Consider the following 10385-nt stretch of genomic DNA (forward strand, 5'->3'; position numbering starts at 1 on the left):
TTATCATATATTGTTCTTCGCTTATTTACTTTTCTGTTGCTACTGTTACAGTCACTACAAAACCCAAAAATATTGCTTTTTCTATCGTTACCACTACTATCATATTACTTTGCTACTAAACACTTTGTTGCAGATATTAAGTTTCCAGGTGTGGTTGAATTGACAACTCAGCTGCTAATAGTTGAGAATATTCTTTGGCTCCCATTGTGTCGAATCAATAAATTTGGGTTGAATACTCTACCCTCGAAAACTGTTGCGATCCCCTATACTTGTGGGTTATCAATCGACGGCATCCCTCAACGCCGTTACCCTTCTTGGAGGCGAAGCCGAGGTCCCTCCTATCCACCTCCAAACACCTCCCGGACAAAATTCTGAATTTAGACTGCATTGGGCAGCGGCGACGTCCTGCGCGTCGTAACCTTCATGGAGGCGCCGTCTTGGGAGGCTCAGTTGTTCGGGGGAGAGTTGCTATGGGTGGTGGGCTCCGGTAGCTCCAGCAGTGGTGATGGTGTGGTGGTTGGCAGGAGGAGCGGCATTTTATCTACCGCGTCGATGACGACGAGTATTGACGGCATGGTGCAGCTGGACCTCGACGACGGATGCGGCTGGATGGACGAGAGCAGGGTGGTGGGCCTGTTTGGCGCTGTGGCGGCGTTGACGACAGGCCTAGAAAGGTCGATGCATTAGTACTTGCTCTGAAGATGGATCAGTGTAAGACGGCGACGATGACCCTTCCAGCGTGCACATGTGGTGCCCACTGAAAGTGCGCCGAACCGGTGTGTTACCCAGTCCAGGTATTGTGGCTTGGATGGGGCATCCAGCATTAGATGTTAGGTGTTGGTGCCATGTCTGTTTGGTATTAGGCTCGGACATTCATCACCCCTTCATCATAGGGATAGGAGTAGCGACAAGTGTTGCCAAGATGGTGGTTTCAGGCTTACTGATGTATTACCTTGTAATGGCTTTGTGAATAATTAATAAAATGGCCACATGCATCGCCCAAATGCAGAGGCCGGGGTGCATCCTCCTTTTCAAAAAGAAATCTCTCTGCGCGCCCTGATAAGATCTCTTGGCATTTAGCCTCACCAGGTCGCTTTTCGGTTAACTCCCTATACAAAAAACTTTCAAACAATCTGCCTTTAGGTCACGCTTTGCTCCTCTGGCAAGCGGTTATGCCTCTCAAAATCAAGATTTTCTTATGGCAGTTGATGTGCAACCGCTTGCCTTCCTTGCTTAATAGTGACTATAATGGCCCTTCGAACGGTTCATATGTGCTTTGTGGGACGCCTGAAGACACTAACCACACTTTTTCCATTGTGTGTTGACCAAGTTCGCTTGGAGCTGTGTCCAGGAGGCATTCTCGATCTAGAACGTATTTCCCTTGTTTCCCGTCTTTGGGGCTCTTACAAGCGTGTTGCTTGGCATTGTATTGCGATTTTTCTTTGGGCTCTTTGGCATGTTTATAACAAGCTTGCTATAGAAAAAGTGTCCCCTTCTCATCCTACTGAGTACTGATTGCATCTTTAAATGTGTCATTTTTCTACCGCAATGGACACTGGTAGGGAAGCAGGAGAGGGACGAGATGAAGGTGGCGATCCTCAAGCTTAAGACAGATCAACACCATAGCGCAAGCCCTTCCCGTTGGCACCTAGGGATAGGTGCCTTTTGCCCGAGTCCGTGTACTATGTTGCGAGCCTTGGCTCTGTATGTTAGAACTCCATTTTATTCTGAATCGCATCCCTGTGATTGTTATGTTATGACAGATGTTCATGTTTATCATGGATTTATTAATTTAAAGTGGGACGCACTTTCGTTCTAAAAGAGATAACGTTTTGAAGTATCAAATTTTCAAAGAAAACCCCACTAATATTCAAGTATCCAAAAAACTGACATCAACAACAAAACAGAGCCAATAAAGCTTAAAAAGGCAAAACAGAGACAATAGACCAGTGACGGCGAGCGATCTCTCACTAGAGTTGTGCATTGTGCCTCGGCTGGAGCCGCACGCTGCTACAAACCACTATTAGATCCGGACGAAATAAGTTCTCATCGTGCGTATAACAATGCGTACAACAATCGTGCGTACAACCATGCAGAAGGGACTAAAATTAGCAAGTGCAGGCAGCAGGTCAAACTTCAACAACAACAACAATAACAACAACAACAACAACAACAAAGCCTTTAGTCCCAAACAAATTGAGGTAGGCTAGAGGTGAAACCCATAAGATCTCGCAACCAACTCATGGCTCTGGCACATGGATAGCAAGCTTCCACGCACCCCTGTCCATAGCTAGCTCTTTGGTGATACTCCAATCCTTCAGGTCTCTCTTAACGGACTCCTCCCATGTCAAATTCGGTCTACCCCGCCCTCTTTTGACATTCTCCGCACGCTTTAGCCGTCCATTATGCACCGGAGCTTCTGGAGGCCTGCGCTGAATATGCCCAAACCATCTCAGACGATGTTGGACAAGCTTCTCTTCAATTGGTGCTACCCAACTCTATCTTGTATATCATCATTCCAGACTCGATCCTTCCTCGTGTGGCCACAGATCCATCTCAACATACGCATCTCCGCCACACCTAACTGTTGAACATGTCGCCTTTTAGTCGCCAACACTCAGCGCCATACAACATTGCGAGTCGAACCGCCGTCCTGTAGAACTTGCCTTTTAGCTTTTGTGGCACTTTCTTGTCACAGAGAATGCCAGAAGCTTGGCGCCACTTCATCCATCCGGTTTTGATTCGATGGTTCACAGCAACCATAATGAGATGTCCAACGATAAGAATACAACCCTTTAACAGTCGCTACAAGGGCGCTTCCTGGTGATGTCCACGTCGGACTAGCGTGAGACAAAAAAATCGCTCAGTTGAGAAGAAAGATTCACATAACACCTCCCCCAGGACTGCTTTCTCTTCCTTGCTAAGCAAACCCCACCTCTTCCTCTTCAGCCTTTCTCAGGCACGCAACCTCCGCCGTCTCCGGATCGTTCTCCCGCATCCCTCCGCCGCCACTTCTCCTCCCCGTTCCTAGCCAAGCTCCGGCCCTCCGCCATCCCCTCCTCCTTGACCGCCTCTCTACTCCTCTGAAGATGGAACACGGGCCAGCTGCTACGCCTGAGCTGGCACAAGGTCATCGGGCAGAGGAGGTCCAGCGCCGACGAGCCACTCACGCCCGTGTCTGAGGTCTCGGAGGCGCTGGAGTTGCCGGCCTTACTGAGATGGGTCGGCGGGGATGATAGTGTTGGGGTCAGGAGGGAAAGGCCACCGACGAGGATGGCGGCATGGCAGCGTAAATTCCTCTCCATCTCTCCACAGTGCTGTTTACAGATTTTCTCAAGCGGATGCGCTTCTGTGTGTCCATGTTGTTCCTTGCTAGCTATATGCCTATTTTTACACGTTCTTATGCTACTTTGCAAAGAAAAATCTGGGATTTTGGTCAATGGGGATCGATTAACATGTTCAGGATTCAGACACGAGCTCCTAAAATGTGCTTACAGTTTTTTCACTTTTCTCCATCCCTACAAATTGCAAGATGGATCAGTAGGTGTTCTCTGGAGTGAATTGCTAATCAAATCAGTAACGCTGGGGTAGTTCCCTTATAAAGCGCTAATTGGTAATTTAACCAATCGAACAATAATGAATCATGAGGAGTAAGTCATGCATCATATGTTGCTTATACAAAGCTTTCTCCACTGATAACCTAAATGATTAGAGTTCATGCCTAACTTGTGAGGCCCAGATATTTAAGTAGACTGTAGAAGTCATTATAATTCTTTGGAAGTTCCAACTTGGAACTACTTATATCTTCGTTTCTATATTTGATTTCTTTTCTTATGAAAACATAGTTGCGATATTTGCAGTTCGGAAACAATGCACCCTGTTCAAGTACTCTTAGACATTAATGCACAGAACAGTTATGCAACAAGCCTTTTTGTATAAAGTTCAAATTATATACATTGCAGATTGCAAAGGGGGTTAGTTTTATCTTTTTGTTAATATAGACCTGCTTCGGTATTTTGCATGGTTATCCTGTAATTTATTTATTTTTTGAACAATCACCGGGGGGAGAGGGTCCCCACCTGAGTTATCCTGTAATTTATGGATCAGTATTTTCCATAAAGCTCCCCTTTGGACTATGGATTTATTCTGCTCCTGCTGTGTTGCATTAGTTTTCCAACAAAAAAGTTCTAAGATTTATCATATGTTTTCATGCTGATATTTTTTAAGTTGTCGATAGTCATACTTCATATGCTTTGATGAGGAATTCATTTAGCAAATGATCTTTTCATGTTGAAGTCGATATCCTCTGCAACTTAAAAGTATATTTGCATATGAATTATTTGATGTCACTATATGATCCTTTAGGTCCTTATCTGATTTATTTACATACCCTCCTCCTTTAGGGCTTGTTCGGTTAATCCTCTCCCCAAGAGGATTGGAGGGGATTGGCAAGGATTGGCTTGTATTTTGACTTACAAGAGGTTTAAATCCCCTTCAAACCCCTTCAATCCACTCGGATTCGCACCCAACCGAACAAGGCCTTAGGTGAATTGGAAGATGTTTTGACATGTTAAAATGGTGCATCCTGTGCTAGTTGACTGGTCAATCTTTTCATTTGTTGGGAGCTGAAAGTTGTATTTCCAAATTAACAGAGGGTGAACCGTGGTTCTCAGGTATGATGCAAAGCATTCCATGTTGTGTTTACTAATATCAGGTGCTCATTCACGTATGATTTTATTGATTATTGAAGAATAAACAGGTTATATAGTGTTTGCTTGGACTGTAAATTTTCTCTCTTATCATTTGTGAATTTTAGCAATTGTTTCTTATTGATCCGTCTTTTCTTCCCGGTAGGTGATATCAGAATTATCGAGTCCTGCCAATCACATGAGATCACTGATCTTATTTTGGTGCATGGTTAGCCTGATGGTTTGATTGTCTGTCATCTATCATTAGGTACAACTGCATACTTTGGTTTACTCAATGTGGTAAATGCCCATGTCTGTTTTATTCACGATGAGCAGATGCAGTATACAACATGAGACAACATTCTTGGCGGCAGCTCGTGGTCCCGTTTTTTCGCAGGTAACACGACATGATGGTGTTCTACGGCCCATTTGGCATACTTTTTGTCTTCGCTTTCTTGGACGGTTATTCATTAGTCCAATGCTTGACATCAATGTGGATTCATTTAGGTGTAGATGTTGTAGGTTGCAGATACTAAATTTAGTCTAGGTGTAGATGTTGCAGGTTGCAGATACTAAATTTAGGATTCATTTAGTATCCAATGCTTTCATTTTCACACCGGTACTGAATTATTCTATACTAAATTTAGGATTTATTTTTCAGTTACACCATGTATTTGTTTTTTCACTTCCTGCCGGTGCTGAACTCTTTTGCTTGGCCATGAGAAGGGCAGTGGGTGAAAATGTTGGCTTAGAAATTTAGAACATCATTGAAGTGGTCAGGGGTCTGGTCGTGTTAAGTAAACACTGTACAGAGTCAGTCTGGCACTCCTATACATCAAGAATTAGCTGAACCTTTCAGCAGTAGCACATTTATGTATATGAATTTGTGTTCGCATATGTTGATCCTCTTTTAATATTGTAGGACCTGCCAAATTTAGTTGCAAGTAAAGATGCAGATTTTTCATATGTTGATGCTGTTTTTTGTTGCTTGGCACATGTAACAACACAGGTTGGTAGCTTCATCATGCTTTTTCTGAGATTTTTTTCTATCAATTGCTAAACTTATGAAGGAATCCAGTTATATGCTCAGCTCTCAATTGGAAGATAAGATTTTGTATCGAACACACTTAAGCAATGTCTGATGGCAAGTTTGTTATCAAGAAATTATTAAAGGCTTATCCCAACAACTGGAGATTGTTGGTCCCTCTGCGGTATGCTCTATACAAACACATGCTTTACCTATGTTGGTATCACCTCGGTTGCTATTGAACAACCAATCTTTCAGACTTACCATGCTCGTAGGATTTTCGATTGCGTGACATCAATGAGTATGCTGAGTGGTATGGCACTATGGCCATGCTCATAGGGCACTGAAACTTCAGGTGTTCTTGAGTACTATACCCTACAGACTTGTTAATATACCAGCCATTGGTTACACAAATTTCGAAGTTACTCAGTTCTAAAGTTCCAGTTTACTGAGATGTTTCATCAATTTCTTTGTACATTACCTTTGGAGCTTGGATTAGATTCCTGTGTAGCCTATGATGTCTTCTAGTCCTCTTGTGTCATTATGTTTGTTTGTTGTGAACTCATAAGAGGTTGTATATGGTTTGACGGAGGTTCTTCGAGATGAAATAAGAGATGTGCGGCTTGTTGCCAACCCCCGCATCTATTCAGCTCCCTCTTGTTGCTCTAATTAAGGTGAAAATTAATAAAAGTTCTTAGTCTTCCCAGATCAAAGCAACAAGCATTTAGACTCAATAGCCCTTACTTGTGAACCATCTGTTTTTGTTTTTGTAATATCTTTTTTATTCTATCCAAAAAGAGGTTGTTATTCATGTTATTATTATTTATTAACCTGCATTCGATGGTTATGCAGTAAGACAGTAACATGCTTCTGTGAGCAAACGTTGATGTTTAGATCATGTACAACAGTGCATGTAAATATCATTTCTTTTATTTAGAATTCCACACACCCAATTCATATGAGAGTATCTTGAGAAGATCAGTTCTGCCACTGCTGCTGTTGTAGAATGAATTGGATGAGCTCTTCCTTTAGTTGCTGCTACTTTTAGCCCTTATTTCCTTGAGAACATCTTCAAAGTATAGATAAGAAAATTACGTGGCTATAGAAGGATATATGTCATTCAATAAAACACCAAAGAAAAATAACTTTGAAATCTATATATTTTATTGACTGTGCACCTATTCCATCTACTAAATAACTTCTGTGAGGTAATCCTGATCAGAAGTTTTATACAACTTCTCTTCTTTGAAGCTTCTTTTCATTCCCGTGCTCTCCTCTTTTATATGAATTATGTAGGTGGACCTGTTAGGCCATAATATTACCATGTGCTAAGATTTTGTTCCTCTGTGTTGGATTTGGTTACAAAATCAAGGGATAGAAAATATGAATATTCGTGTGCTGCCCACCAATGGAACATTTTGTTTTTTTACTGTGACTATTCTGTATTTTGTTTGCTTCGTCCAACAACGACGTTGACTGGACAAGAGGTAGGTTTTCCCTTTGTGTTTAGATTCTTATGTCTTTCCAGATGCTCTATTTTCAACCAATTGAATGATTATATTAGCCCTGCAGTTGTAATCAATCCCCGGGAAACGAGCAACTAGAGCAATCAATAATTCGTGACTACGTCTGCTTCATGCTCTACAGGGAGTCGGATGGCTGTCCTAAACAGAGGGTCGGTGTTGCACGAGCTGAAGCTGCGAACACCTTCATATCCTGATCATCTGAAAATCTTTCTTAGTTGCTACAGTACTCTATTTCATGAGGTACTATTAATTTTATCCGAACTTTTATAAATGGTTGGTGGTTGGTTCATTTATCCATCCATTAGGTTCTCTCACATTTTTTTTGCTTCTGAATTTTTAAAAAAGTGTTCGTAGTATGTATGATGTCCATCTTATTGTTTCACCAAAATGTTTATTAGAACTCAAGTTGTTTTTGCTTACCGTGTCGTAATCTGGTGTTGAATAGGTTCCATATTGATTGATATTCAGCACCAATCTGCAAAGAACCAATAGGTGACACATCCTGAGTCCTTCGCCGTGGCGTGGACAAGACGCCCTGCCGGAGCAGGGTGTGGATGAGTTGGTGGCTCCGGTCACGCACACCGGCTGGTACTGCTCCGGCGAGCCACCGCTGCCGTTGCCTGTCTCAATCTCGCTTGGCATCAACTTTAGGCGAGGGTGCTGAACGCAGAGAAGGGAAGAAAAAACTATGGGCGCTCTTACTAGAGCTGTAATTATGCACATCCGAAAAGAAGCTAAGCTGCAGTGTGTCTGTACTGTGCTACAGACGAGATTCGTTTGTATTGCCTGTCATGCATTTCTCTTTACTTTTCACATGAAGTAGCAACATAATATGTTGATGAAAGAGCTCACCATTGTCATGTGTATGTGCTAACAAGAGGTGAACAAAGTAGTTGAATGGGCGAAGGCAACCTGGCACCGCAGAGTCACCACTCAGGTGGCGCCACCGGGCCCCAACCACTAGTGCTGCACCAAGACTATCGTAAACTACAAGTGGAAGAACAGCCATATTGCCTAACCCTCAGAAGTACTGCACTTCCCCACAATCAATAGACAGAAAAGAAACACAGTTCCAAATAACAGGAACATGTCACAGAAATGGAACGGTGTACTATGAAATAACAGGAATACTCTGAAATATTGTAGAAACATGTCACATACATAGAACGGCGAATCAAAACAGTACAGGAAGGCATTGCTAATAAGTTCAAAATGGAACATCAAACAGTACTAGGCGTAAAAGGAGCAGACATCAAACTGCTTTAGTTAAAAGGCCACCACGGAGGCGCAGGACAAGATGAAGAGTGGATTCTTTTTGGATGTTATAATCTGCCAAGGTACGCCCATCCTCCAGTTGCTTCCCTGCAAAGATAAGCCTCTGCTGATCTGGAGGAATGCCCTCCTTGTCCTGGATCTTGGCCTTCACATTATCGATGGTGTCGGAGCTCTCCACCTCAAGAGTGATGGTCTTTCCTGTTAATGTCTTGACAAAAATCTGTATGCCACCACGTAGGCGGAGGACCAAGTGAAGAGTAGACTCCTTCTAGATATTGTAATCCGCCAACGTACGCCCGTCCTCGAGCTGCTTTCCGGCAAAGATGAGCCTCTGCTGGTCAGGCGGGATACCTTCCTTATCCTGGATCTTGGCCTTCACATTATCAATGGTGTCAGAGCCCTCAACCTCAAGTGTAATGGTCTTCCCGGTTAGCGTTTTGACAAAGATCTGCATCCCGCCACGAAGGCGGAGGACCAGGTGAAGGGTAGACTCCTTCTGAATATTGTAATCTGCCAAAGTGCGCTCATCCTCGAGCTGCTTTCCAGCAAAGATGAGCCTCTGCTGGTCAGGCGGGATACCTTCTTTATCCTGGATCTTAGCCTTCACATTATCAATGGTGTCGGAGCTCTCAACTTCAAGAGTGATGGTCTTTCCGGTTAGTGTCTTGACAAATATCTGCATGCCACCACGGAGACGGAGGACTAGATGAAAAGTAGACTCCTTCTGAATGTTGTAATCAGCCAATGTACGCCCATCCTCAAGCTGCTTGCCAGCGAAGATGAGCCTCTGTTGATCTGGTGGGATACCCTCCTTGTCCTGGATCTTTGCCTTGACATTGTCGATGGTGCCCGAACTCTCAACCTCTAGAGTTATGGTCTTCCCGGTAAGAGTTTTCACAAAGATCTGCATCCCACCTCTCAGGCGGAGAACAAGGTGGAGGGTAGACTCCTTTTGGATGTTGTAATCGGCCAATGTCCGGCCATCCTCTAGCTGCTTGCCAGCAAATATGAGCCTCTGTTGGTCCGGAGGAATGCCCTCCTTGTCCTGAATCTTGGCTTTAACATTGTCAATGGTATCTGAACTCTCGACCTCAAGAGTGATAGTCTTGCCTGTGAGGGTCTTGACAAAGATCTGCATCTGTTTCACAAAAAATATGACTATGTCAACAAACAGAACTACATTTGAATTTGGATAGACCAGCGCAAAACATAGAGACCCATATGAAACAGAAAGCATGTGTACATGCAATGCACGCATAGCAAGTTGTATATGCAGCCCAGAAATACTAAAGCAACTTCTTTCTACACTAGGAAATCTTAGAGACCAAACATAATTCATGAGGTCAATATGCCCATCGAGACGCAAAGGTCATTCTTGTTGTAGTTAAGAATGTCTACAGATAATGCACCTACAGCCAACAGATTGTTTAAGCTGGATTTATCAACACCTGTAGTTAGATTAGAACACTGCAACATCAACAGACTTGCGATCCCTCAACTAAAAAGTTAATGTTTGCACAATGATAAATGCTAGATTGAGAAAAGACAAGCCCTGAATGCTATCTCATGGGTTATTGGGGATCACATTAGTTTCAGGACAGGTTTTGCATCAACGAATGTTTAAATCCAAAATCCCAATCACATCAAACCCACAATATATGATCCAAAAAAAACTCTACTCCGCAGTTTATAAAATAAATAAATCAAACACCTAACGGTGCAGCGTACTACAAGTTTAGAAAAACAATAATGCAAATAGTCGTCAAACAATTAATCTGACTCATAATTCATAAAGCATAAATTAGATCACTAGAATCGTAAACATACAGATCAAAACTCTATCTTCACCGGTGAACCGACAATGAAAAA

At 42.9% G+C, this 10385-nt stretch overlaps 1 long non-coding RNA gene and 1 pseudogene across 7 annotated transcripts; one reads left to right on the forward strand and one right to left on the reverse strand.

Moving 5' to 3' along the window:
* The first annotated feature begins 2888 nt into the window (after positions 1–2888).
* On the forward strand, positions 2889–8087 carry LOC125514241. 7 transcript variants are annotated; one of them, XR_007286313.1, is made up of 6 exons: positions 2895–3289; positions 4404–4673; positions 4957–5085; positions 5611–5697; positions 5767–7481; positions 7687–8087. It is a non-coding gene; the product is annotated as an uncharacterized LOC125514241 (long non-coding RNA). The 7 variants fall into 7 exon arrangements; XR_007286314.1 differs by having other exon boundaries at positions 2892–3289; positions 4957–5697; XR_007286310.1 differs by having other exon boundaries at positions 5611–7481.
* Positions 8088–8414: 327 nt separating this feature from the next.
* On the reverse strand, positions 8415–9719 carry LOC125514240 (annotated as a pseudogene).
* Between the last annotated feature and the right edge of the window lie 666 nt (positions 9720–10385).

This window comes from Triticum urartu, chromosome 6 (genome assembly GCF_003073215.2).
Source record: "Triticum urartu cultivar G1812 chromosome 6, Tu2.1, whole genome shotgun sequence".
Lineage (NCBI taxonomy): Eukaryota > Viridiplantae > Streptophyta > Magnoliopsida > Poales > Poaceae > Triticum > Triticum urartu.